At 35.8% G+C, this 21,578-nt stretch overlaps 1 long non-coding RNA gene across 2 annotated transcripts in view; it reads left to right on the top strand.

The window, feature by feature from the left end:
• The window catches only part of LOC122481298, a 57,397-nt gene that overhangs the window by 24,774 nt on the left and 11,045 nt on the right, over positions 1–21,578 (top strand). For both annotated transcript variants that reach the window (XR_006296813.1, XR_006296814.1), the window contains 2 exons: positions 11,557–11,733; positions 17,711–17,825. This is a non-coding gene — a long non-coding RNA (uncharacterized LOC122481298). The remainder of the gene's footprint in view (positions 1–11,556; positions 11,734–17,710; positions 17,826–21,578) is intronic.

The raw sequence follows: 21,578 nt of genomic DNA, 5'->3' as shown, positions 1-21,578 counted from the left end.
ATTAATATTAACATATGACAGATTTGGGGGGGTGTTCAAATATCACATTCTACCCCACTGCCCTCATAAATATGTGCTTACTGGTCAGCTGACACATTGTACATGTATATCAAATCACTCCCTTATAGAAGAACAGAATTTTTCCTTATCTTTCATTCATAAAACTCTTCTTACACAAATATGATTTGGGTAAAATTAGAGCTTTCCATGTCCATATGTGAAGTTAGTGGAACTTCTAGCATTTGGTGCTTTTTGAACCTCTGGTCAAGTGAAAAAATGAAGTAGGATGCATGAGGGTTAATTTTCCCAAAGAATATGAATTCCTTGAAATTAGAACAAGAGTAAGGAATATTTCTGCAGCATATTATAGCAGACTGCAGAAATGTTAACTTTGTTGGGTAATGTTATCTTTGTTGAGATTCAGACATATTTGGGCATTCTTAGAATCCTGGTGAGGCATTCCATAAGAAAATTTCTTTTGCATGACATCTGAAGTGATCCTTAGGAAAGAACTCTACTGGGGAACAGAAATGTCTGAAGCATGTCATAGAAAAATAGTGTAACAGACCAACCTGACAGTAACAGGAGGAGATAATTCATCCCAAGAGAAGGAATAGCTGTGCATGAGAGTTAAGTGTTTAAACTAGAGTCATTGTAGAAGGGGAATCGTGATTCTGATTACACCATGATGAGTACTTTCAGCCCAATCTCATATATACCAAGGAGAAAAAAAGACTATAAAAGAAAAAAGTGTACAGAAAAACTGTGTAAAACACTGGGCTATAAGCAGCTCTGATTTGGGAGCTTTCTAGCAGAATACTGCAAAAGAGCAAGAGGCCTTTTTTTTCTGTTTGTCACAAATTGCCACATATAAGTAGGGCACCATGACAGGCTAGGTCATTGATTGTGGGGCCTGGTATATTAGTCCGGGTTCTCTAGAGAAGAAAAGAAAAGAAAGAAAAGAAAAGAAGAAAAGAAAAAAGAAAAGAAAAGAAAAGACATAAGAAAAGGAAAGAATTTATTGTAAGGAATTGGCCCACATGATTATGGAGACTGAAATCCACAATCTGCAGCGTGGGAAAGCAGACTGAAGACCTAGGAGAGCTGATGGTGCAGATGAAATCCAAAGCAGCCTATTGGAGAATTTTCTCTTCTTGGGAAAATCAGTCTTTTTGTACTATTCAGCCCCTCAACTGAAAAGGCCTACCTACACTATGGAAGGCATTCTACTTTACCCAAAGTTCACCAATGTAAATGTTAATTTCATCCCAAACCACTCTCGAAGTTGACACATAAAGTGAACCATCACAATTGCCAACAACTGATGGGAGAAGATAGGTTTAATGAGCATTCCTTGGGGACTCCTGAAAATACTGGTGAGTAAAAAGAGGACCCTGTAGGTTGTTATTCTATTACAATAGCAGGGTTAGTGGAATTCAAATCATTACAATTATTTAATTTCATACCATCAGGTAAAACAAAAGATTAGGGCCAATGCAAATTCCACTTACAAGTTTTACATTTGCACAATGGGCATCTTGGGGTATAAACCATTAAAAGGTTAGACAGTGTCTGATTTAGAATGTTTAGCAAAATAACATGTTTTTAACATAATATTTAATGACTATTTTTGCTAAAAGGGTGACATTAGAGTATTTAAAAGCATAATAAAATGAGTACATGGGCTCAAACACTGGTTCTAACGGCTGTGAGGCTTTCTGTAAATTTACTTGATGTTTCTTGCTTCAGTTTCCTTATGTGAAAATAGATATACTTGTATAACCTTTTTACATGGTTGTTAAGAAAAATAAATGAGACAATATGAGCATTTGGCACAATTTTTGTACATAGTCAATACATGTTGACTATTGTTCCTATAATAATTTTAACAGTGCAATTAAGCTATCTAAATGTTTAACTAATTATCAATCTATCCATTTGTCTGCATATATTATACAGCCAAAGCTTTACCAAAAAATAACATTTAACAGTATTGGGAGGACTGGTTAACAACAGCATGAATGTGGAGCTATGACAAGTGAAGGAAATGGTTAATAATATCTGTATTTTGTACTTAATTGGTTTATAATAAGGCAAAATAAAATTTTCTGTGTGAATATGTTTTATAATCTATATAGTATGGATTATATTCAGTGGACACCAGCATACAAGCAAATTCCTTTCTTCTTTGTTTTTATTTTAATAGAGTTTATTTTTTAGAGTAGTTTTAGGTTCAAAGAACAATTATGCAGAAAGTACTGAGATTTTCTATATTCCACTTGCCCCAATACATGCACAGCCTCCTTGATTATCAACATTCTTCCCAGAATGGTATAATCAAGCCAATTGACAAACTTACATTGACACTGACACACTGTTATAATGTAAGATTCACTCTTGGTATTGTACATTCTATGGAATTGGACAAATTTATAATGACATGTATCCACCATTATAGTTTCATAAAGATTAATTTACTGTCCTAAAATCCTCTCTGCTCTATTCATCCTTCATTCTTCCTTAACCTCTGGCAGCCACTGATCTTTTTTACCATCTCCACAACTTTGCCTTTTCCAGAATGTCATATATAAACATCATATACTTGAAATTATTTGGTATACAAACTTCTCAAATTGGCTTCTGTCACTTAGTTATGTACACTTACATATCCTCCATGTATTTTCATGGCTTGATAGCCGTTGTGTGTATGTGTGTGCTAAATAACAGCCCATTGTCTGGATGAACCTCAATTTATTTATCTATTCACCTACCGAACTACATCTTGGTTGCATCCAAATTTGGGCAGTTATGAATAAGTCTGATATAAACATTTGTGAACAGGTTTTTGTGTGAACATAAATTTTTAACACTTTGGGGTATATGCCAAGGCACACATAATTGTGCAATGTATGGAAAGAGTATGTTTAGTTTTACAAGAAACTGCAAAACTGTTTTCCAAAGTGACTATACCAGTTCGCATTCTCCTCAACAATGAATAGAGTTCCTTTTGCTCCACACCCTCACCAGAATTTGGTGTTGTTAGTGTTCTAGAGTTTGGACATTTTAATAGGTGTATAGTGGTATCTCGTTGTTGTTTTACTTTGCATTTCCCAATGATAATGATCTTTTCATATGATTATTTGCCAGTTGTACATTTTCTTTGGTGAGGTGTCTGTTAAAGCCTTTGGCCCATGTTCTAATAACATGTTGTTTGTTTGGCCCATGTTGTTTGTTTTCTCACTGTTGAGCTTTAAGAATTCTTTGTGTGTTCTGAATAACAATATTCTAGCAAACAAGTCTTGTAAATATTTTCTCCCAATCTGCGGCTTGTCTTTTCATTCTCTGTGTTTTTTGTCTTTTCATTCTTTTGAAAATGTCCTTTACAGAGAAGTTTTTAATTTTAATGGAGTCCGACTTATCAATCATTTCTTTCATGAATCTTGCCTTTAGTGTTATATGTCAAAAGTCATCACCAAATGCAAGGTCATCCATGTTTTCTGCTATGTGATCTTCTAGGAGTTCTATAGTTGTGCTTTTGCATGTAGGCTTGTGAAACATTTGTAGTTAACTTTTAGTGAAGTGTGTAAGGCTTGTGTCTAGATTTTTTTTTTTTCATGTGATATCCTAGTGATTCCAGCATCATTTATTGCCTTTCTTTTTTATGTGTGAATAAGCTTTTTATCCAAAAAATGTCTATTTATTCATCAGCAATCAATTTTTGAATCACTCATACATACAAGATACTACACACTATACTTTCAAAATGAAAGAAAAAAGACATATTCCTTGTCCATAAGGAACTCCATTATCATAAAATATACAGAGAAGTAAATTAATAATTAAAATAAAATCACACACGTGTATATATTCCCATGAGGCAAACGATTACTCCTATGTATTGGTAAATATAAATTAAAATGCACACGTATATTACAACATGACATTGTAGACAGCTTAAGTACAGAAGGACTTGATGGGAATGATCATCAACAGGATTATAAAATATACTATCTCCAGTTTAGGAGAAAAAAATCTGTTAATTTACCCATGTAAACAATACTTACTAGATTACTATTAAATGGAAAATCACTGAGGTGGTTGGGGTAAAATATTGAGTAAAATCAAATACAAACCCTGACGTCATGGAGCTTAGAAATATGGCAGAGATAGAAACATAACTGGTCATAACTCAAGGACAAGTAAGGTACATGCACCAAAAACATCTACAAGAGCACAGAAAACAAATGATGAAGAAAAGAAGAAATGATGGTTAAAAGCAACAGTGGACAAAACTGCTGTTACCTTAGCAGGAATCAAGGTATACACTAGCAGTCAAGTAGTATTGTAGTGGTAACTGCTACAGCTTGGCAGGTATTAAACGATAATTTCAGTTATACATGTCCTCAGTGAAGTTGTAAAAAGTACATATTTTATTAAATCTCAGCTTTTGAGTACATATTTCTAATATGCTGTGGGACAAAATGGAAAGTATGCATAAAGTACTTCTGCAGCATACTGAATATGATGGCCACCTAAAGGAAAGCCCTTGTGTGATTAGGCTGTGAGCTGAGCTAAAAACTTCACGAAACATCATTTTTCCTTAAAAGAATGACAAACTGATAAACTCTGGATATTTTGACTTGGGTATTTGTCAGATTTTCTCAAAAATAAACAAGTGACTAAAGTAACTGATAGTATATTCTGACAAGGGAGACAAAATTGAGTTTTCAAGAGAATATTAAAATTTTGGAAAACTTTCATCTGTCACTATGAGCTTGTCAGCTTCATAATATTTAAATATGCTTTGATGAGATCAAAGTTGCTATTAATGAATGTGATTTTTTTATATTATGTAATGAAATGTGTCAATATTTAATAGATTTTCAGAAATCAATGAACTATATTTTCCAAATGACCAACAAATTGTTATAAAATCATGCATTGGTAACATTCATTCAGACTGCAATATTGATCAATGAATATTAGTGCAATACAGTATAAATTTTAATCAGTATGGTTTCAGACTTTGCAGTGTAATCAACATTCAAGAAGCTATCTCATCAGTTTTTGGTGTTATATCAAAGAAGACTATCCATGATCATATGAAAAGACTATTAAAATATTCTTCCATTTATGGGGGCACCTGGGTGGCTCAGTTGGTTGAGTGTCTGACACTTGATTTCAGTTTAGGTCATGATCCCAAGGTTGTAGAATTAAGCCCTGCATTGGGCTCTGCACTGAGTGTGAAGCCTGTGTGGGATTCTCTCCCTGTCTGTCTCTCTCCTTCTCTCTCTCACTTTTCCCTTCTTTCCTGCTCATGGTCTCTCTCTCTCTCTCTAAACAAAACAAACAAAAAATATTCTTCCATTTTCTAACTATATATTTTTATGAGTGAATTTGATTTTTTTAATACTGCTACCAAAACAATATACTGCAATAGATTGAATGAAGCAGATATAAGAATCCAATTGTCTTCTTTTCAAGCAGACATCAAAGAACTTTGCAAAATGTAAAACTGTCACTCTTCTAATTTTTAAAATATTTTTTTCATAAAAAGTGTTTACATGTAGACATGCAGTGGATTTATCATCACCAGCTTAAATAAGTTATTAAAATATTTTAAAAATTTTATAGCTTTAATTTATACTAGATTTAACTCACATAAATAAAAGTTCCTTTGGGACTTTGTGCCGGTTATCACTTATGGCCTCTCAGCTCTGAATCCACTCTGCTCTATGATAATAGAGTTATTCCTTGTAAATATTTCTCCTTTGCCAGTCAATGGGAAGTTAAGGTTGGTTTATAAGAACACTGGAGTGACACTAGAGGTGGAGGAGTTTCATTGCCAGATTTCTGGAGAACATGCTTTCTGTAGCTTTCAATGTCAGGCAGCAGTGGTGTAGTCAGGACCCCCAGACACCACAACATCTGCAGCCCAGCCCAGATCACTACTCTTTTCATCCTCGCTTTAGCTCTGCACGTGCACATGCCAGAGGTCCCATCAATCTGCTATTTAGTGAGCAGATCACCCTACCTGTATTGCACACAGCCCAGGAATGCACAGAGTCTACTAGGTTTGTAAAGAGGAGGCCTGTCTAGCCCCTGGTTTCGGCAGTTCTGGCAGTGATACTCTGACTTCCTCTACAAGCCTGGCTACTAGCTTCAGCTCACCTGCTCCTCAGAGGGATCTTTCACTTTGTCCAGTGACTCTGGAACAGCTCTTCCAGACAACTGAGCAAAATTCTACTATCTAGTTGGTTTTTTAGAACTTCAACAAGGTCTGAGTTCCAACCTTGGGGACAGGATTCCCTTTTCAAGTTTGTTCTTTTTGGGGAACTCTCTCTCAGTCCCAAGGTACCCTTAGACTTTATATAGTACATATAAAGATAGACAGGTAACTAACTCTATCTTTATATTTAATCTAGTATAAAAGCTTGATAAAAATTATTTACCTTGAACTTCCACTATTTAAATTACTGTAAGAGGTTTCTGACTCATTGCTGGACCCAGAGTCCTCAATAATTTCTGAGATGGTAAAAGTGTCCTGAGATCAAAAAGTTTGAGAATGACTGCTACAGGACGGTAAAAAAGTAAATGAAGGTGACAAACAGTGCATAGAAGGACTAGGGAACAATATTATTCAAAGCACTTGTCCCTGTAACAATCATTCCATTCTAGGTAAAGCTTGGAAATTGAAATGTCTCTTGAAATTGAAGAGAGATATCTTCTTGTGGTTGGAAGAATTTTTTATCCTATGGTTTCAGTTAATAAAACATATTACTTCTGAGACATTTAAAAAAATACGTACTTATCTTTCTCCACAACTCATTTCTCCTTTGGTCCTTCATGTTTCAGTTAATAGCCCAGAATCTGCCCACTTCTTCCCTCTTTTATTACTATTATTCCTAAACCAAGCACCCATCATTGCTTACCTGTTTAACAACAATGGCACCCTAACTGGATCTCAGGCTTCCACTCTTACCTCTTTCAGAATAATATCTACTCAGCAGGCTGACATCTACATAGCAGCTAGGGTGATTCTGCTAAAATTTAAATAAAATGATGTCACTCCCCTATCAAAACCTTCCTGTGGTCCCCCCATATAGCTCAGATTAAAATCCAAAATCTTCACAATGGCCTAAAAGTTTCTGCAAAATCTTTGCTTCATGATCTCTCTGTCCTCACCATCTGGTATTGTGCTGGCACTCCTGTTCCAGCCATACTTGCCTCCTTGAAAACATCTCTGTGCTCTAACACAAATGTACTCCTTGATGACGGGATTTTTTTTTTGAATTTTGTTTATTTCTATAAACTCAGCATCCAGGACAATACTTAAAAAAATTAGTTGGTTTATACATCTTTTTTTTTCATAAAGTAGTAAAACCAGTCTAAGCTGAAATGCTATAGAAATTTAGATTGAATCTAACACTGTAATTTTCTCTGAAGTGAAACCTAATTCCCAAATTTGTCTCTGGTTATGAATATTTTCTTATATTTTACATCCAAAGGGATACTGTGGTTTCATTTCAGGTTAAAACTATATTCCCAAGATAGTGTCAGAATTAAAACATGAATTAGAACTAAGATGTTTAATTAAATCATTCAAAAAACATTCATTGAATGCTCACTTCGGCAGCACATATACTAAAAAACATTCTTTGAACATTTGCCACATTTAAGATACTCTTTTAGCTACTGTGTAAGCCAAGATGATGCAAATATGATCCCTGTCAGTGATATGGAAGATAAAATAAAGTATATACAGTGGACAATTTCTCTATCAAAATGGCAGATGGTTCAAACATTGTAAATCACTGCTCGCCAATCTCCAATCTAAAAAAAAAATTAAAAGAAAAGAAACATAGAAACAGGTCAATGAGCATACAGCCTTGACCAAAATACAGAGGACTGCTCAGAGGCACTGAATTTCTGCAACATTTTTTAAAGGCATCCAAGTGAAATTTACCACAACCAATAAGCTAAGGACCCAAATAGAATGTCATAGCCCACAAGGGAGATCAGGCAGCCCAGAAGACAAATGGAAGAATTCTGTCCCCAGACTAAAGCACACAACAAATGACCAGCAAACTTCTGAGGAAGATCAACACCATGAATTAGAGGAAAAAAAATCAAATGTACAAAAATGCCCAAGAAAACAAAATTAATTTATTAATCCAGAAATAGATTTTAAATAAATTAAAATTAATAGGTATGTGTGTTTTATTCTCATTTACTAACAGGATATGTAATTAGAAAACATACTCTTTCATATGTATCATGGAGACTTAGAAATTCAAAGAGAAAGACCTGTGTGAGAAAGTGAGTTAGGAAAATCTTTTGGGAAAAGTTAGGTTTTTAACCATTTGTCATAGCAAACATGAGATTTAGAGTGATGGAGAAGAAAGACAACATCCATTTCACTTATGCATTATGAAGGCATATAGGGAAGGCTGAACTTTCTAAAACAGAGGACTGGTGTTAAAAGGAAGCTAAGAATCAAATTTCAAGGCAGAGACAAGGGAAGTTTGAAAAGTTTGGATTTGAGTTAACATAACAGAAAATACTGTAAGATCATTAGTAGAGAAAAAACATGTCCCTGGATAGTAAAGAACCAGTTTTAAAAACATTTGCTTTTCAGTACTGAAAGGGAAGTAGTAGCAAGTGATAGAAAGAAGAATCTTAAGTGTAGGAAGGGTTAATGAATACTTTTGTAAGTCTGAAAATTTTCCCTAGGTTGTTAACATCACGTGTTTTCTTTCATTAATGTTACACATTTTCAAAATAGTCATCAGTTGATAAATATCATCTATGGACATTTTAATAAATGGGGCTCTTTTGTTGGCACTTTTCCTATTGATCAGTAAGGTCTATGCACTCTCTATGATATTGAGTGGGTTTGGATTTACTGTGAACATGAGGGAAAAGCAAGAGTGAATGCATGAACATAGTACAATACTTGCTGTATATCCTTAGTTTGAATACTTAGTTTCAATACTAATTGAAATGGAATGTGGTACTTTGAAGTGGGGGTGAAGTCATAAAACAAAAAAGAAATGCAAAACAAAACTCAAAAATAGAGGATATAAAGCAAGGGGCACCTGGGTGGCTCAGTCGGTTAAGCATGAGACTTCAGCTCAGGTCATGGTCTCATAGGTTCATGAGTTTGAGCCCCGTACTGGGTGAGCTCCAGCCCCATTCCCGTTGAGCTTGAGCCCCTCATCATATCGAGTGAGCTCAGCTCTGCTTTGAGATTATCTCTGTCTCCCTCTCTCTGTGTCCCTTGTGGGATTCTCTCTCTCTTTCTCTCCCTCTCTGTCCCTTGTTCACTCGCGCATGCACTCTCTCTCTCTCAAAAAATAAATAAAAATAATAATAAAATAAAATAAAACACAAAAGCCAACATTGAAAACATACGTTGTTAGCCTTGGAACTGGGTCATGGAAGACGCTTGAATAGGTCTTGAGGAGGCTGTTGGGAAGGCTTAAAATTAAGTAAGGAAGCTGTTATTAGAACCTGGAGGAAAACAGATTCCTTGTTACATACTGATGAGGAATTAAGCAAAACTGGCACCTGCAGTAATATGGAAAATAGACAAAGTAACTAATGACATGAGAGATCCAGCTAAGGAGATTTTTAGGCAACATGTTCAAAGTCAATTATATTCTGAAACTGTGCATCATAAAATGAGAATACAGAATGATGAAATAGAGAGAACTTAACTTAGTTTTTCAGGTAGAACATAGAGAAAATATGAGAATCAGGATTTTTCTGGTTTCAAAATATAAGAACTCACCCCCAGTGCAGATCCTCCAAGAAGCAGATGTCAAAATAGGATTAGACTGCAATAGATTTATGGTGGGGGAGGGGTGGTGGTGGTGGAAATAGCTGTGAGGGAAAAAGAGAAGGGGGCCTAGGGAGGGAGGGAGAGGTAGTAGACTGTCATGCAGGCATGACACCTATAAGGGAGAGAGGAAAGGAAAGAAGACTGCATATGCAGAAGCAGAATCTTAAGACTATAGTGAAGTGCTAAGAAATTTTAGCCAGGCCAAAGTTGCTGCGAATTAAGATTGTGGTACAAAAATGCTGGTACCAACAGATGGCGGTCATCTGTCAATTAGAATCCCCGCAGCAGGAAATATGGGTTTTGCACTTTCTTAGCAACCACAGTTCACTGTTTACACTGCACAGTATACTTCTCTACATGTTCCAGAAGCACTTCTCTGTGGTTCCCTGGGACCTCTTTTTCGTGAGAGTAAACTTAGAAGGGGAGATGAACTATAGCTCCAACCATAGTAACCTATCTTGGAGCCATCAAGAGGAGTCCTCTCCCTTCTCCACTACCCATCCTAAACAACTCTCACTCTCAGAATTTTCTTGGCTGCTTTGGTGGCCCACTAGCGACTAAACCTTAATTTCTGAGAAGCTGAGGTTGTCACACATGCCCATTCACAGTTGCGATGGAACAAAGGAAGGCCAGGAAGTACACAAGTCCATCACCTGCATTCTGCATATATCTATGTCCTCATTGAGTAAAAAGTAATTATTGCAGTGCCTGCGTGGCTTAGTTGGTTAAATATCTGACTCTTGGTTTCGGCTAAGGTCATGATCTCATGGTTTGTGGGTTGTAGCCCCAAGTCGGGCTCTATGGGGGTTCTCTCTGTCCCTCTCTCTCTGCCCTCCCCTGCTTGTGTGTGCTCTCTCTCTCTCTCAAAATAAATAAATAAACTTATAAAAAGTAATTATTGAATAAAACCCAATTATTCTTACAAATACTCTTTCACATACTGGTCTCTAGATATAAAATATCCCAAGTGTTGTCAAATGCACCATGGTACACTCCCATCTTTTTAAGTGTTTGCTCTAACTCTATGCTTTCACTGTGTTTTTAGAAGACTGTTTCTGCATTCTACCTATCCATCTATTCTGGAGAGTGTGACATGTGACAAAGCCAGTGGATCCTATGGTCATAAGCCTACTCTAGCATCTCTATTGCTATGAAGTATGTCCCCAGACCAGATGTTCCCCTGTATGGCATCCCATAAGCATTTGAATGATGTTGTTAACTCACACTTTTCTAGAAGGAAATGCAAACCCATATTCATAATAAGTCTATATACCTATGATGATGAACCATTGGCCTTTTCAGGATCAAAATGGCCTAATGCAGCTGATTTGCTTTCAAGTGCATGGTTTGTCTCCATGAGGGAATAGTGCCATATTGGCATCTAGGCAATGATTTCTATCACTGATAAATTAGACGTTCGAAGGCAGCAGTCGCTAGATTACCTTGGTAAGTGGGAATCAGTGTTTTTGATCCTATATGTAGTTTTTATCTTTGCTACCATAACAATTCCTATCATGAGCACTACATCATTGTAGTTCTAGAGTGCATGGTGATGAAGGTTGGCTGTTGTCAACTGGCCAACTCATTTGGTGTCTTGTTTCTTCATTGTCATTTCCATGGTGGTAAGCATTAACATGTGGTATAAAAATCTCCAAATTCTGTGACTGAGCTAACTTGTTCATGAACTAAAGTGGGATTTTTTTCTTTTTCAGTTAGTCTTATAAGATCCCCCATACGGAAGCCATAGTGAAAGCTGGAGCAAGGTGCTATTGCAAATATGAAGGGCGACATGAGGATGTGGACTTCCCACTCATGCAGCTTATTCATGTCCTCTGTGTTTTGTTCCAAGCCTGGATATTTTGCTTCTGAATCTGTCCACCTCTGACTTGGTGAGTCTGATAGAATCCATCTCATAATAGGAAGTTCCAAATTCACAGTCAATTTATGCTCCAAGGTCAAGCATTTTATCTCTATCCTAATAAGTAACACATACAACAGGAACTGCTTCTCAGATGGGGTATAATTCTCTACCAGAAATGGCATCACTTTTTCCCATACTTCCAGGGGTCTGAAATTTTATACTTTCACTCAGGCTTACCATGAGCTTTATCCCACATTTTTCCCACTGCTGATGCCTCCAACACTACAGTGTCTGTCAGATTTTATACTCCAACTATGGTGACCAGCCACATTGGTTTCTCTAAGGCTTTCTTGGTTTTAGCATTGAAAGTCTCATGTCCCAGGCCAGGAACACTGAGATAGCTGGTCACACTACAAGTAACAAAAATGCTTGCTTGCAGGCCCCACAAAAAGCTAGTCTTCCATGTTATTCTGTAGATGGGGTGAAGAAGTATTCTTAAGTGTAATAGATGTTGTCTCCAGAACTCTAAGGGGCTTATTACCATACGCTGTGTGGTAGAGCACACAAGATGCAAGAAAGCATCTTTTATTTTGAAGGAAATACCTGGCATGTCTCTGAGGACAAAATTTCACTGAAGAGGTAGGTATCTGAATTCTGTAGCTGTTATGTCTCAGCTTTTGAGGCTCATGTGACTTTACCTGGCCTGTAGGCTGCCAGCCACCTCTTACTCATTTTGTCCACCAGTATGGCATAATCAATGTAATGATCTGTGTAATATTCTTTGGGATGTCTAGGCATAAGTATTATCTTCGGACTATAGTATGGCAGAAAGTAAGAATATTAACATAGTCCTGAGGCGAACTGTAAATGAATGTTGTTATCTAACTGACATGAATGCAAACTGTTTGATAGCCTTTTCTAATCTGAAACTAATACAGTTGTCAAATTAGTGGTCACATGCAGAGTACCTGAACTCTTGCTAATTTGTTCATGCAATGATATCACATCTGGCGCAGCAGCTGTCCTTGGTTAAGCCTTCAGTAGTCTACAGTCATTATTCAGAATCCATCAAGTTTTTGGAGTGGTCATACTGGTGAATTAAATGGAGGTTATATATAATAAGACCATCACCCTTGCATTCTTTTGGTCTTTAGTTTTAAACTCTATTCATTCCAGGATATGATACTGTTTTTGATTTACTCTCGTAAAGGTCAGGAGTTGGGGGTAGTTTCAGAGTTTTCTACCTGGCCTCCACTGTGAAATTCTTACTTTCAGTATTATGTGTGTAAGTTATTCTAAGAAACAGACAGAAAGAAGGGATTAAATATGCAAGAGATTTACTCAAGTAAATACTGTGAGGGGAAAGAGTGGGGAAGCCATAGGAGATAGGAAAAAAAAAAAAAACATCTGATTGTGATGCAGGTCGGTCCACTGTGAAGGAGAGAGAGAAAAAGTATTGGAGAGGCAGATTACCCAACTATAGTGCAGTTCTAAGAAATTTCTGCTGGACAGATAAGGAGTCGTCAGGCCAAAGTCCCCCATTAGGAGAGTATTTCCTCTTACAGGAATATGCTTAATTTAGTACCCTTGCCACACTTAGTCACTGAGAGCAGTCCATGGGAAACATGGCCTTATTACTTACATAGTAGATTCTGTGTGTCACAGCTGGGATTATCTGTCAATGAGCTTCACCTGGCAAGACATCTGAGTGGCATATTTTTATGGCTACCACACCCACTACCGCCAGCTGAGTATTTCCAAGTACTGAAAGGCCTCAAGGCAAATCCAGGGTACTATCAGCAAAATATGGTTTCAGGTTAAAATTAAGCAATGGATGACTATAACATACTTTGTAACACTTCTGAAAGATTTAAGGTGTGCAGCATAAACACTTTCAGTGTATAAAAAGTCTCTCTTAGGCTTGTTTTGTTGAACACCAAGGGTTCTAAGACTCATAGGGATTTTTGTCATAGCACCTTTACAGGGAGCACAAGAAAGAAAAATTAGTAGGTGTGGCTTTTGTCTAATGCAGTAAATGATAAATCAGCACACAAGAAAAGAAACATATAAAATTAAAAAAAAAATTAGAGCAGCTTAGATGGAAAGAGACAGAGACGGGGCAAAAAAAAAAGGCTCTGAACCCCTCTTCCCCTATTCTTCCAGGCAGGACTTAGGTTGAAACAGCTGCACAGGTGCACATATGAGTTGCCTTTCGCAGGACAGAGGACAGAACAAGAACCCGGAGGGAGCTCATAGTCATGGAGAATTCCATAACCATGGGCCAGGAGATAGGACTGGGCTGTAATCTAGAAATTGTCAACTCCTACTGGCTGAATCTTAGAAAAGCTATGGGACAGTGACTGCTGTGTACTTCCTGTCCTTCTCATGTCCATCTCTGAGTAGGAGTGCCACTTGCAGTTACCCTATGCCTACCTTACTATTGTACTTGGGTGTGTGAAACAAGATAGCACATTTCTTTAGTTCACCAGCTTTAAGACCAAGAAAAACTAAACTCAAGGACTATACTAGAGGGATCACACTGAGGAGCATCATCCATACCTGGACTGTATTTAGATGACAGAATCTTGGCTCAATTTTGAACCTAGTCCCATAAAGAGTTTAGGCATTTTGAAAGTCTTGACAGAGCCTGATTCTATTTTTCATATGTGATAAATATAAATAATTTGTGGCCAGATGAAATTTTGTTGGCTTTTTAAAATCATGGTAAATTACTTCAGCCTCCTTCCATGAGAGGTCATTTTATGTCCCCTTGCCATGATTACGGGTAAGGTGTGCATTTGCTTCAAGTAACAGAGCCCAGCAGAAGTGGTCCTATGTGACTAGGATTAGTTTATGAAAACTCATGTGGCTTCTTCCACATTCTCATGCTCATTCATATCACATTCTTTCTTGGAACCCAGCCATTATATTATGAGAATATCAAGCCACATAGAAAGCTTCTTGTAGGTGTTCCAATTGACAGATCCAGTTATGCCTATCCTTTGAGTCATCCTATCCCTGGTATAAGAAAGGCCTGAGAAGAAAGCTCTAGATAATTCCAGTCCCCTGCTGTTCAAATATTCCCAGGTAAGCCCCGACACTGTGTAGCAGTGTTCTGTCCTATTTCTTGGCTTACAGAATCCTGAAGTGTAATAAAATAGTGTTATTTTCTACTCTACTGATAATCAATCAGTTTTGAGTGGTTTGTTTCACAGCAGTAGTAACTAGGATGTCATCCAATATTCCTTATTGGAAAAGCTGAAAAAAAAAAAAGGTTAGGGGAGCTTGGGGAGCTCAGTCAACTGAGTGTCTGACTGTTGATTTTAGCTCAGGTCATGATCTCAGGGTTGTGGGATCAAGCCCCACATGAGCCTTCATGCTGAGCATGGAGCCTGCTTGGGATTCTCATTCTCTCTCCCTCTGCCCCTCTCCCCCACTCTCTCTCTCTAAAATAATAATAATAATAATAATAATAATAATAACATATCTATAATACAATAAAAAACAAAAAGTTAAGTTCAAAATAAGTCTCTAACTTAAAGACTCTCTTCCATATTCCAAATCAGTTATTTGTTTTTTCCCCCAAATATTTGCAACTACAGCACTTATAGGAGTCCCTAAATCACATACTTCTCCTAAACCATATTCTTAACTTTGGAATTTGAAAGATACACCTACAACAATGCTACTAGAAAGTTTATAATCCCCAAAGAGTATGTTTTGGGATGAAAAACAATATTTAATAATTAATCTTGAGTCATTATTAAATAATTATTGATTTGACAATATTTCATCTTTAGGAAAAGGAGAAAAAAGAATATTTATGTTGTTAGAATATATTTAGAAATATAAATATCCACTGCATATTTTAAAATTCTAAAAAGCCAAAAAGCAAAGTTCAGTATATGAAACACATGTATCTCCTCACAGAAGTGGAAGTATTTACATGTGGAAAAACAGAGTCAACAGGGAGAGAGAAGTGAGGAGGGATGAGAAGGGAACCATATGAAGTATGGAAACACTTAGGGAAATTTTGCATGTTTCTATGGACCATATTTTCTAAAATTACAGAATGTGAAACTAGAATGCCATGTGATTTCTTATTCATCAATTAAAATTTAGTCAATTTCACTCTAGTAGGCATTTTCTTTTGAGCGGCAATATTTCTAGAGCTTAATGTGCCATTTGGGTGCTCAGAAGGGCCTTTGAACAGCCTGTGGTGATAGAACAGACCTTCACTCAGTGAAATCTTGCTAACAGCCGAGAGCAGAACATTGCATTTTGTACCCTTAAGATAATATAATTGTTGAGATGCAGTTACTCTTTCATCTTATAGTGATAATCAATCAATGATTGACAAGTCTAATTAGAAGCCTTGGTACGTACGGCATAATAGCACTTTCAAACAACGTTGTAGCCTGGAAAATCTTTTTAGCAATGCTATAATAAAAACATAATATTTTATAGATAATTCAATTTACATTGCTGCCATTATTGTTTGGAGATATGAAAAGGTTTTATTGGGGTAGAAGAATACTATCTTTCCAAGTACAAATATACCACTCTAATGGTTTTATGGTGTCTCCCAAGACCTCAGTATTTCTGCTCTAAAGGTTTGATGATTTTTCAATTTGGCAAAGATGGATTATTGTATGTGTACATTATCTTCAGAACATAGTGTATTTCAGGTGCATAGATATATTTTTTGATGAAAAACTTTCCCCCTCCTCTTCCCAACTGAGGTAATTCATAATGGGATACAGTAATCAGAAGAGAAATGGCATCTGTTAAAAAATATGGTGCTTGGTTACAATGTCAAGATAAAATACCATATTTTGTTAGGCACTGAAAATATCTAGAAAAATCAGTGCTCATTTCTTTCTATAATATGACATGTGTTAAGAAGTCTCTGAACAGATTTTTTCACATTGAAATATCTTCAAAAATGTTAAACTTCAAACTGGATAATTACACTGTATATTTGTCTTTTAGCATTTCAATTAGGATCTGTTAATCTTGAACTCGTGTTACTTACTTTGTATGCAGAAGGAAAAAGTGGAATTACAGGAAGTATTAAACCATTCTTTTTGTTCTAGATAAAATGATATAATAATGCACAAAGTGCTTTCCTTCACTTTTCTGATATTTCTTTTAGAAAATGAGGCTTTCCATCATACAGAAAGTGATAAATTACTGAGAAGACATACTATTCTTTCTTGCAGTATGTAGACTGCATCAGACATGGATTTTCCTGAGATGCCAAAGGAAAAGACAGCATAAAAAATACAATTATAATTTTGCTCCAAATATCCCAATACAGTAGTTTGAATTTAAATGCCTCCTTAGACTTCTATAATTTAGCAAACACACATTTTCAAAATAAAATTTAAAACTGAAAGGTACATGCAATATCTGGAAAAGCACCAAAAAACAGTCTTTGGCAATATGTGGATATAAAGGAGACTTGGGGATCCCTGCTTCAAAGGGATCAAGTGTAAAATACCACAGAACAAGTACAACTCAGCAATTCATTTTTTAAAGATGATTTTTAGATATTATGTAAAGTATGTATGTAAAGCTCTGTGCTGACAGCTCAGAGCCTGGAGTCTGCTTCGGATTCTGTGTCTCCCTCTCTCTCTGCCCCTCCCTGGCTCGTGCTCTGTCTGTCTGTCTCTCTCAAAATAAATAAACATTAAAAATTTTTTTAAAAAAGAATGAGAAGAAGTCACTCCTTGTTTTAGAAATATTTTAAAAGATTAGGGAAATTAACTTGAGAAACATACTATAATATAGCTATATATTGTTTGGAATTTTCCATTGAACATAATTTTTATAATCTCTTTATTTGCTATTATGACTTTACATTTTTAATAATATTTTTCTAGGCTCTGTAAGAGCCTGAGCTTAAAGAAAAATAAACTTCAAAAATTTTAGGGTATGTTTTCAGAACTAGAAGGACCTCCTAGATATTCAGAATATTTACTTTGTCTCCATCATCCTGTTAGATATTCCAGCCCTTACATGAGTGTCAACTATATGCTCCATTCGTCATCAGTATCATCATCAGTAATTACATGCTGCAATCGGTATTAATTCACCTCCAAAAGAGACTAGGTAAAGGTAAGGTTTATTTAGAAATATCATACTGCAAACTTAATTGAGAAGATAATTATTTATTGGAGATGCTTTTGTTCTATTTACTCCTTCTCAACTAATTTACTTTTTTTTTCTCTTATACTTTATAATACAACTTGCTACCTCCACCTGAATTTGCACAGTACACAGGCTTATTTAAAACAAAATAGTTTTGGATCCAATATCTTAGTTTAACCTCATAAAAATTTAAAGCAAGTAAATTAGAGTACATATTTTACCATGGAGGAAATGATGTGTGTTAGCTCATATACCTAGTTATGCCAGAGATAAAAGTGGAGACAGTTTCTTGATTTCTGGCCCATGTCTTTTCACTGGACTATAGTACTATCTATATCTATATCTATATCTATATCTATATCTATATCTATATCTATAACTATATCTACATCTATATCTATCTATCTATCTATCTATCTATCTATCTATCTATCTATCTATCTATCTAAATTAATGTGCACTGCTTACCTTATAGTCAAGTAAAGCAAGAAAAAGAGGCAAGTGTCCAGATACTATGAGACTTAATGTCATTTTCTAACTTATCTTGACTTTCAGCAGTACTTTACAATTTTAATTTGAGGTCCTAAACCTAAAGTTAAAGAGAGAGAGAGAGAGAGAGAGAGAGAGAGAGAGAGAGAGAAGGATAAAGAGAGAGAGAGAGACAGGGAGAGAGAAACGTATGAATTCTATGTCTGATTAAGTTAAAAGAAAGCTTAAAAACAATATCAACAAAACTGGACATGGCTTTACTGTTTAAACTACCTTTTCAAAAAGTGGAGAAAACAAAGTATAATATAAGTCCCCAATTTTATTTTAGTAGGTATAAAGAGAAAACACTTAGCCTAATAAAGTATATCATATAGAAGCAGTCCTAAAGGGTTTCAGCACATATAATCAAGATTCTTTTAGGAGGAAATATCTCATTGGTTTAAGAAAATGGTAAGAAACTACATTTTCAAGAAGATTTTTTCCATATGTGCTTGTAATAAAGGGTGCTCTTATTAGTTTGACATCTTTTTAAATTAGCCAACATGTTATAATTCCCTCTGTTTGTGTACAGTGAGATTTCATCTCTTTAACAAAAAAAAAATCAAAGATTGTCCATATCATAAATAAAATACTCTGAAACAGATTGGAAAGGAATATGCCAAATATCCAGTCTGCTTTTCTGAGTTCATTGACGAAACTACACTATATCTGAGCATAAACCATAAGCATTAAATGCCCAATGCCATACCTGGCACATCTCAATTCCTCACATATGCTGTCTTCTCAGCAATGTTCCCTTACCAAATACTAACTTGGAGAACTATAAAGGACATCCATTACACTGAACACCTTAAAAAAACTCCAAAAACCCAACAAAACAATCAATAAACAAAAACCACTCCAAAGAGCCCATGGTGTCTGAATGAAAGGGTAACTAAATTTAATTTTGAAATTATTTGAACATTGAGATACATTGGGTGTTTCAAGGGAAAACTGAGAAGAACCATTACTGATAATACTCTTCAACCGTATATAATTAAATAAATCATTAATTTTCTATTTAAACTGCATTTCTTACAGCAACCATCTAATAAAGATGACTCTATTAGACTCAAATATTATTGAAGACAATTAAATCCTGTCTGGATACAAACTGCTGCCTACAACTTTTCATATACAAGTTGAAACTGTTCACTTAATGGGAAATTATGCTGAAACAGAAATCTTTGGGGGGGAAATGTCAGAGAAGTAAAGTTTCAGGATGAAATAAAACTAAAAGCAAGGGTTCCAAAGGCTTCATTTTGATCTATATAATTTAAAATGGGGGCACCTGGGTGGCTCAGTTGGTTGAGTATCTGACTTTGGCTCAGGTCATGATCTTGCAGTTCGTGGGTTCAAGCCCCACATCAGGCTCTGTGCTGATAGCTCAGAGCCTGGAGCCTGCTTCGGATTCTGTGTCTCCCTCTCTCTCTGCCCCTCCCCCACTCATGCTCTGTCTCTGTCTCTCTCTCTCTGTCAAAAATAAATTAAAAACATTAAAAAAATTTTTAATGGGACAAGCTGATATTATAGGTAAACAAAAGTGAGTAAGACATAGTCTTTGATCTTTAGAAGTTATGGTCTAATGGGCTCTTGGAAACATATGATTATAAAGTATTTCTAACATAAGAAAGAAAAATTGTGTTATGAGGAAAGTAAAAATGTAGTCCTCTGAGAAGTCAGAGGGATAAATGATATCTATGTACTGAAGCTCTGGAAGACTGTATTGAGGAGGTGATGTTTAAATGGCCTTCTATGGATGCCTGGATGGCTCAGTCATTTGAGCAACCGACTCTTGATTTTGGCTTAGATCATGATTCCAGGGTTGTGGGATTGAGCCCTGCATTGGGCTCCTTGCTGAGCATGGAGCCTGTCTCCTTGTGCCCCTCTTCCCTGCTTGCACTCTCTCTCTCTCTCTCTCTCTCCAAAATAGAATAAAAATAAATAAGTAAAAATAAATAGCCTTGTAGAGTGATAGAAATTTTAGTAGGCAAGAGATTGGAAGGGAAATTATTCTAGGAAAAAGATAGGAATGAGAAAATTTAAAAAAAGTGTAGAGTTATTTAAGAGAGCCATGAGGGATATATTAAGGAGATTAGTGAAGTATTGAATGTTCTTCAATGTTCAAGTATGGTTTTTAAAAAATTTTATTCATTAATTCAGTAGACAATGGGTGACCCTGTGAAAATGAATAATATTATTTGAGCTATACTTTAAGAAAATGAATCTTCTGGTAAAGGAGACAATTTATTGGATACTCTAATTCAGGGACTATTACAACTTTCTAGGGAGGACATAGTGATGTTTCTTACCAGAGTGATAACATTAGGAGTGGAAATCAAAGGATGTTACAGCAGTTACAGAAAAATAGAAAGTAAGTCTTACCTTGAAGGGAAAAGAGACGTAAGGAAGAAAGGAGACAAAGGAAAAAGAAATATAACTTTGAGGGTGTTAGTTAATTGGGATGATGGCATAGATGTATTTTAAGTAATCTGCGAATAGACATGGAAAGTAGGCTGGGGCCAGAGGAGATTATAAATAGTAAATTCTTTAATAAAAGGGCAGCTGGGTGCCTAGAATGTGTCTCGGGGGAGACTGAAAAGGGGTGTTAGTGTTAATAAGATACGGATATAACTTATACATCCCTCCTTCCTTGCTATTCAAGGATGAGACTAGCCTAGCCCTCATCTTTAGTCTGTGCAAATATCACTGTACCTCAGGAAATTAAATTTCTCATTGAAAATTAATACATTGACACTTAGATGTATCAGAGATATTTTTTATATATTTGATTAGCATGAACGAATTTTTATGCCAGAGAGGGTCTGGTCTGATCATTTTCTGAAATACTGAGTTCTTGAACTTCCTCAGATGAGGACCAGATTTATACTTGAATAGTAAGGAGGGAGGGTTGCATAAATTGTGTTCATATCCTATTAACAACTTTGCATTTCAAATTCTAAGTTAATTTTTGTGTTCAAGAAAAGCTTGAGCAAAATTCATCTATTCTAAGATGACAAGGGCTTTCGGGAAATAGAGATATGGGAAGAAAAACTGTAAATCTCTACATATTTCACTTTTCCAATCTGTGCAAAGGAAAGTAATAATAGTATCCACCTTGTGGAGATACGAATGGTAAATCAGATTATACATGAAATTATTGAGAACAGTGTCCAGCACATGATAAGTAGC

This window comes from Prionailurus bengalensis, chromosome C1 (assembly GCF_016509475.1).
Source record: "Prionailurus bengalensis isolate Pbe53 chromosome C1, Fcat_Pben_1.1_paternal_pri, whole genome shotgun sequence".
Taxonomy (NCBI): Eukaryota; Metazoa; Chordata; class Mammalia; order Carnivora; family Felidae; genus Prionailurus; species Prionailurus bengalensis.
The sequence above is the reverse complement of the archived record's forward strand: the minus strand, read 5'-3'. Positions and strand labels throughout refer to the sequence as shown.